Raw genomic sequence first — 8,592 nt, 5'->3', positions numbered from 1 at the left:
CCCCTAAAACCTAAAAAAACCCTCACTTACAAACACCCTTACCAACCCCTAAAATCACCCTTACCACCCTATACCCTTACCCACCCCTAAACCCTAGAACCGCCCTTACCCTAATTCCTGCGTGGTGACACTTGGTTCTCATTACAAGTAGCACATCTCAAAACAGATGTCCAAGGCTTGCAACAGTGCATGTCTGAAAATGTTTGTGCAAACGTTTGTGGTCCCAAACCACCAGGTAGAGTAAACAGATTGAAAATAATCCATTCTCATTGTTTGTCTTTAGGGGGAGGCAGAGCAGCTATAAGGAATGGCCTAGCATAGATGAAAGTCCTCTGTTCACCTCTGTTGATGCATTAGTAAAGGAATTTTTCACTTTTCAAGCGCTCCCTGTAAGAAGTACCCCACATTATAGCTTGACTTTACCACTGTCTGCGCCTACAAAGACTATGGCAAAATATCCCAGCTGAGAAGTGATGAAAGATGATTGGCATTTGGCTTTTTTGTACCAACATGAGGCTCTAAACAGATTGTGCTCACCATGGGTCCCACGTGGATATCCTGAAGACCTGGAGTGGATCAGGCTTTCATGGACCAACATTCAATAACCCTGGTCAAAAACATACACATGCTGGCTACCAGAGTACCCATAAAGTCAGCTGCAGGAATATGTAACCTGGATGATTGTAGGTTTCAAAATAAGCAGGACACACAGACTTTCATCCTTTCTAGGTCAATCAAATAAGTACCACTACATTTTTTGTCACAGTTGGCATTCACAGTACCATCAAAGCCTTGGCTTTAAGTGCTCTATAAATAATTTTAAAGTCTTTAAATGAGCTAAAATTGGACAGACAGGGTAGTATTGCATAAAATGTGCTCAAGGTTTGGCCATAAGGCTCTCTGAATTGTTTTAAGGCCTTGCACAACCAAGATCCTGAATTTTTTAAGAATAGTTTTATTTGGTACTCACCTCCCAGATCATTGCGATCAGCCTCTACTAAATTGGTATTAGTACCTAGGTATAAGCGTGCCTCCTGTGGTGGCAGAGGCTTTCTAGTGGGAGCCACAAAAGCTTGCAACAATCTTCCCCTTTCACATATGCCACATTTTCTGGCTTTCAGGAAATCGCTAACAACCTGGCTTTTTTGTCCTGCTAAAAATGTCCTCGGGGTAATTTCTTTTGCGGTCTATCAGCTAGCGCCAAGACCCCCATAGGCATTCGAACGCTTAACAAAACTATCAAACATAACATAAGCAGTTGAGCACAAGTTGCAGTTGGAGGCACGTGCACATTGTACCTATTTTTATGCCTGCTCTGGAAAACATTGCAGCCACCCAGTGCAAATGCTATTTGTTCCGAGTTTTCTTTATCGCCTATTTTGACACATGGGGCCTTATTTATGAGCCCTTGCTCCACTTTTGCGCTGCTGGTGTGTCGCTTTTTGTGACGCACCAGCAGCGTAAAAAATGCACCATGTTGCGTCATATTTACAAAGTGACGCATCTAGGTAGATGCGTCACTTTGTAAACCCCTGCGCCACATTATACCTGCGCCAGGTATGATGTATGCAGGGTGGGCGTTCTGCCGCAAGTAAGCCTCCTAGAAGTCACGCAGTGAAATCTATGAGATTTTATTGCGTCACTTCTAGGATGCAAATGCTTCAATATCTTACGCCTGCCTCACAGCAGGCGTTAAGACTGATGCAGGCACATTTGAAATGGGACTTGCCCATGTGAAATGACTCATTGATGGAGTTGCTACACTTTTGTGACACACTCCAGCAATGCGTCATTTTTGCGCCTACAGATACGTCAGAAATACTGACGTATCTGTAACTCCCTGCGACATGATGCGGCCTACTGTAAATATGACGCATCCAGCATGTCACAAGGAGGGAACAATGAAAAGTGACGCATCACTGTTTTCACGGGGCGATGCGTCACTTTTCATACATGAGGCCCAGAGTCTGTACGGCCTTCACAATCACATTTCAAATGCCAAAAAATGAGTTATGCAAATTACAGTATCCTCCATCACAAAACGACTAGGCTCGAGGTGGGGTTACCCATGTGTTCATTAGTTAACTCACCTTGCCAAATATAGATTCACATCTGCCCTTTTTCTGAAAGTTGTTGTTTGCCTTGAATTTGTAAGTCTAATTTACTTTTTATTCAAACACTTCTAAGATAATGTTTAAATGAAAGTCCAAAGACGCAATTAATTAACTAATAACGACTTCCCCAGACAGCATCTGATCTCTGGTCGCTGCATTAATCAAGTCAATACTGTTGTTAGTCTAAATATTTGTGTGCAACTCCAATTAAAGTGAGTAAAAGAAATTGAAATGTCCCATTAAAAACTCATAAACGAATACGCCGTAGATATATTTCTCTCCTATTATCAAAGGTTAGGGACTATTTGCGAGGAGGACTGCCTTGGAAGATTCTTTAGAACATTTGTTGATCAAGAGTGGACATTGTTTTATTTAAGTTTACAAAATGTCTGCTTTGTCAGTCTTGGCAATTGCAACTATAAAACGTTGCTCTTCTAGTGGCTGTTTCGTGCTCTTTCTGGTCCTTTCCTTCTGTTAGTGCCGGGATATTTTCGAGTAACTGTGTGCTTTATAAATTTAATATAACATAACATAACAGAATATATAATGATTTTAGGGCCTGATATAGAGTTTGGTGGACAGGTTACTCTGTCTCAAACGTGACAGATATCCAGTGGAGGCTGGCAGGGACCGGGGGTGGCAGGGCGGGGGAGGGGGCGGAAAAAATTATATACATATATACATATATATATATATATATATATATATATATATATATATATATATATATATATATGCGGTATGTGTCGTCCTCAGCTTGACTCAGCTCAGCACGTGCTGCCAAAGGATGATGCGAGACCCAATTCTTGGTGTTTAAATATTTATTGTGAACCCAAACACCAGTTTGCCAAGACGCGTTTCGGCCAAAGCCTTGATCACATGACGCAGTCATGGGGGCTGGCCACCCATTTAAAGTGAAAGGTGCGTGACGCTCAAATAGACATAAAAGAAATACTTTTCCAACATATTACTGCATAAGTGCCTGTAAATTGTAAGCTTGCACTAGAACTTAAAAGAATAGGGGCAATTGCCATCTCATAATCTCTGTAAAAATACAATGGCTTCGCAACAATCATAAAATCCATAGGTTATGTGATAAAACCATACAGTACATGAGAGGTTAAAAACGTGCATAGTATATTACGAGTAAAACCACAGCTCATAAATAGCTAGAATACTTATAAAACCTAGTGATGTTGTCAACTGAATCTAAAACCTAGTAAATCCAGTTTATGTTTAAAATATCAACCGTATACTTAAAAAGCAACAATAAGATATGTAAACATAGTACACATTTAAACCTCTCAAAAAGGGACCTATATATATATATATAAAACACCTGCCTCTTCATGGATGCATTCTAGCTCCTCCATCATTGCTTCTCTTCCTGGCGAGTCCCGGAAGCAGGAAGCACACAGGCTCCTTTAAGCCAATCACAACACTGCTATGTGCAGGGAGGCTGTGCATATTCTCCACACAGGCTGTGTAATACAGCCAAGTGGAGAACATGCTAAGTGCGCATGACTGTTTCACCGGCCCAAGACGTTCAGCCAAATTGTCATGCGCACTTATTGTGCACACAAACCACTCCTCCTCTCAAGCTGTCACACCTGCCCCGCTTAACACAGCCCCATAGCTATGAAAAATGAAATTATAATAACAATGTTATTATCATTTTATTTGTTATTTTTTTCTGCCCAGAGAGCAGGGGTGGCACTCCTCCGCCCCTGCCCGTCACGTTTGTGAAGGAATAACCCATCCACCAATTTCTAAATCAGACCCAAAGACTTTATTTGACTAGTGAATTCCAATGGAAATTTTGCATTTGATTGTTTGATTCATTTTTGTAATATTGTAATTCTATTCTTAGAAAACAGCCAATTTTACATTTTACATTTATATGTGTTTTTATAAGCTGCAAGTAAACGCAAATTAATGATGACACCTAAGATATATTACAGCAGTGATACAGGCAGAAATAATGCAAAAAATCAAAATAAAGTTTCAAAATGAAGCATGTTTTATAGAAGCCGGGCTATTGGAACCCATGGGAGAATGAAAAAAATGGGAGCAGATGGCAGAAGAGAAACATTTACCTACTTGCTTTATATTTATGAGTTTATAAATTAAAGACACGTTGACCATAGAGAACGGCTTGCATACTAAACAGAACCGTCGGGATATATTTTTGACAATGACAGCAAACGACTAACAGCAGTGGTCCTGCTGTTCCCTTCATCATATTATGGCCCATCCATGAAAACAAGTTATTTGAAGCACAGGAATCTGTAACTTTCCCAACTTACGATCATTCAGTTATTTATTTTCGGGTAAATACGCTGTATGGCTGTCCCCGTTCTTGACAAGAGTGAATTCAGCTACAAGACATGCAATGGTCTCTCTGTGTAACCTGGTGAAATTCTTGAAGGGGCCAGACAAATTAACACATAGTCCGTCATCTCTGACAATTTCCAACAATAGGGGGCATATTTACAATTACTGGCACATCCCTGAAAATTAACAGGGATGCGCCAGTAATTGTGCACCATGCCTCCGCCACCCATGATGCGCCGCATTTGCAATGCGGTGCACCATGGGGCAAAAACGGCACAGATGCGTCACGCATCTGTGCCGTAAAGGTATCGCATTGCTGGAGTTGCGTCGCATGCGTGGCGCAGCTCCAGCAATGCTCTGGGGGGCCATTCTACTAATGCTGCGTCAAGCCTTACACCTGCTTCAAGCAGGCGCAGGGTTTTGACGTAGCAGTGGCCTAAAAGTGACTGAGTGAAATCCTTAAGGCGCAGGGCTTTACAACGTGACTCATCTCCCAGATGCGTCACTTTGTAAATAGCCGCACCATGGCGCATCTTTTGCACCGCCGCTGCGTCACAAAGGTGACGCAACAGTTGCGCAAAAGAGGCGCAATGGTCTTGTAAATCTGCCCCCAAGTGCTTTGTTTGATGACCTTCCCTGCAGTTGTGAGATGAAATGTGACATCGTTCACCAGATGGCCCATTTATGAGGCATCATTATGTGGTGAATGTGCCTCATTAGTGCCATATCAATGGGGCACAGGTCTCGGGGAGTCAGCGGTAGAACATATCAAGGACTCGAGGTCAAAGGTAATAGAGAGAGTGTTTCTTCTAATCGGAAATACGGGGCAGTGTGGCTCCCATAGCTTAAGCCGAAGAGTAGGGGTGGGAGATTCCCGTTTGGTGTTCATAGCATTTGGGGCATTGGAGAAGAGGTGGTATTTAGACCCTTTTGGTAAGTCAAATAGTTATTGCGGAACTGATCGGTAAGGAGGCATGCTAGACTCCATGGGCCTCATTTATGAGAAATGACGCATCGCTGCCGTTACCTCTCCCTGACGACCCCACCGAACCCGGGCAAACGTATCCTCATGTAGGTGGGCGATTAGGCTCAACAACTCAGGTGCCATCCCCAACCCTGCAAGAACTTGCCACAGAATTTTACGTGGAAAAAGATCGAAGGCCTTTCTCCAAAATCACTGTGCGCCAGTATAACATAATAAACCTGAAGACCTGGTCTATAGTGCTTGTTTTCGGGCGAAAGCCAGCCTGGAGGTGACTCAAGATGTTATCATCATCCATCCAGGACTGGATTTTGCCCAATACAAGCTGGCCCACAATCTTTTGGATCGAGTCCATCAGACTTATTGGTCTGTAGTTAGCTGCTGACGACTTATCCCCTTTTTTATACACTGGCACTATCTCTGCACCTTTCCAAGATTGGGGTACCTCCATCCCTTGTGCTATGGCATTTGCCATATGCAGGATATATATCCTCCAACGGGCTCTGTTATTCAAAAATACGTCTGCGGGTACACAGTCCATGCCTGTAGCACGACCCTCATTAACTAGGTCTAGTGCCCTATCCACTTCTCCTAGGGTAAAAGTGGCTTCTTTATAGAAGGCATGAGCAAACACCCCCTCATTACTATCAGCTGCACAGCAAGCATATTGGGGGCTAAAATACTCGACCCATGAGTTTTGGTCAACGTTATTTTGGGGCTCTCTCTATGCCCTCCCCTGTCCCATTTAAAAATATTCCAAAAAGATTTGGGGTTCTTAGACTTACATGCCATTTTAAGATCTTGCCACCAGTTACTTTCCCATTCCTTCTTTGCTACATATTGCTTTTGTCTATAGTTTGTGCGGGCCAACTTTATTTTCCTTAGGTCTTTGCTCTTTAGGGCAAGGCCTAATTGTCCTCTAGCCTGGCGGCAGGAACCATTGTACCAGCTTTCTTCTTTTCTAGTCTGGGGTCTGTTACCTAAGTTAGGTTTGCAAAAATATTTTTTTAGTTTAGCAAACAGTCTGTTATGTATCTCCGTCAAGGGTTGATAGGAAATGCCAGAAAAGGTGGCCTCTTCCATAGCTGCTAATGCTCTTTCCAGATCCACTCTAATATCAGAAATAATTTCCTGATGCCCCACTACTTGACACCACTTAAGGTGGCGCTCGTCATTTGACAGTACCAGATCAGGCAAGATTAATCCTCCAGTGGCCTCATCCGTTTTATGAAGTCCCAAATTAAACAATGCAGTAAGAGGGTTATGGTCACTCTCAACACGAGCAACCACCTCCATATCTAGGAGAGTAGACCACAGCTTAAGCGGGACAAGTAAATAATCGATGTTGCTTGTCCTTACCCCATTGTCAAAAGTTACCTTTCCCATTTTGTCTGACAATGTGCGCCCATTGGCTGCCCTTAGCTGGTTCCCCATACAGAGGCCCTTCATCTGTATCACGACCTCTGTCCATTTTGTTATAGGATTAATACCCAATTGTGGAATTCCCCACCTGCCATCCTCCTCCTCTGTTAGGCAAGTGTCATCCAAACCGAGGGGCTCAAACCTAGTGTTAAAGTCCCCCGCGATTAATGGCAGAATATTGGGGGGAGTAGCCTGTAACAGTATATCTAACTCTGCAACCACATCAGATTTCTTGCCGCCTGGGAGCCCCCTTGCATATACATTGTAGATGTCAATTCTTAATTTGTTTGGGAAGCTTGGTCTAATGGCTAGGATGTCACTACTCACCACAGGAAGTAATTGAATGTCACATTTGAGACTCTGTCTAACCCAAATGACCAGACCCCCCATAGGACGACCCTGGCGTTTTTTGATAGCTGGGACAAAAAAAATCACATATCCCACGTGCAATATCATAGCATGGGATGTTGACTCTACATCTTTACAAGCTTTAGATGGACAATCATAGAATTCACACAAACGTTATTTTATCCTGTTTGTATTGTTATCACAGTCTGCTATCATTCTTGACTCCATATTATTGTTTAAATTGGGAATCACAATTACCATTATCCCAAAAGGCCCTAAACACGATAAAGCAGCAAGCCCCATTTCGGCGTAAACGCTCTACATAAAGTGTCACACTTTGCCCGCGATTCCTTTGGCCTACATTGACAGGGGCCTATGCCCCTCTATCATGTAAAATCTGGTATTTTGAATGGAAAACTAAGCAATGCGAGTTTGGATTCTTCCAAGGCTAGACTCAGATATCCCAACCATGAGATAATCCATGTCAAATCTTTTCCTCTACTTAGTTGAAATCCAACTGTTTTTTATGCAAAATTGAGTGACAATGTAACAGTGAAACTTATAGGAGGCCAGACAGCAAGTTTGTGCGGAGGCAGACACTGCAAGTCTGTGAGAGTGCAAAGGAGCAGCTGCCGGCATGTGTAGGGACAATGCGTGAAGGCAAGTGATATGATAGGATCATGGCTCAACAAGCAGCGGGCATAGATACAAGGTGGGGTTAATGGCATGCTGCTTCGTGCCAGGATAGTGCTAGAATAACATCACGATACCTCCCATGACTGTGTGAAGTGGAGAGAGAGATGATGCTCCAAGTCACTTGTGGAGAAGAGTTAATGTATTTTGAAACAACCACTTCTTGATGACTCTGCAGAAAGTTGGTTTCAAAGAGCTGTGAGGCTGCAGTGCAAGAACCTGTGTCCTTGTCAACGTTTTCATCGACGAGGGATTTGTGATGCGAGGGCCTGCAATGGTGAAGCTTCATACACAAGCAGTTCCAATGTAGTCATTGAGCTTGTAGAGCACTTGCAGCAGAGGCAATGCATTGACCTGCTCGGGATTGTGCAGCTTAGGAGAGGAAAAGCGTTGGTTTGACTGGAACCACTGATGGGCTGGCAGAGCACTTTCAGGCCCACATCCAAGAGTCCCGGACTGGGGCGGCACCACTTGGCAGGATGGTACCAGTAGTGGCCCGTGGAATGAATGCCGCGGGATGGTGGGGCGGGGCAGGGTGGGGGGTAGTAAACTCCGGTTCATGGCCGCCCGGAGTAATGTAAAGAAATAAATAAATTAAACGAATTTCATTGCGTGTACTGAAACACATTTGGCGTTTTTATTTGCGTTGGTTTGTATGGAAAAGTAACATAAAGCAATGTGAAACACTGGTTTGCATTA

Source organism: Lissotriton vulgaris, chromosome 10 (genome assembly GCF_964263255.1).
Source record: "Lissotriton vulgaris chromosome 10, aLisVul1.2, whole genome shotgun sequence".
In the NCBI taxonomy this organism is placed as follows: Eukaryota; Metazoa; Chordata; class Amphibia; order Caudata; family Salamandridae; genus Lissotriton; species Lissotriton vulgaris.
The sequence above is the reverse complement of the archived record's forward strand: the minus strand, read 5'-3'. Positions refer to the sequence as shown.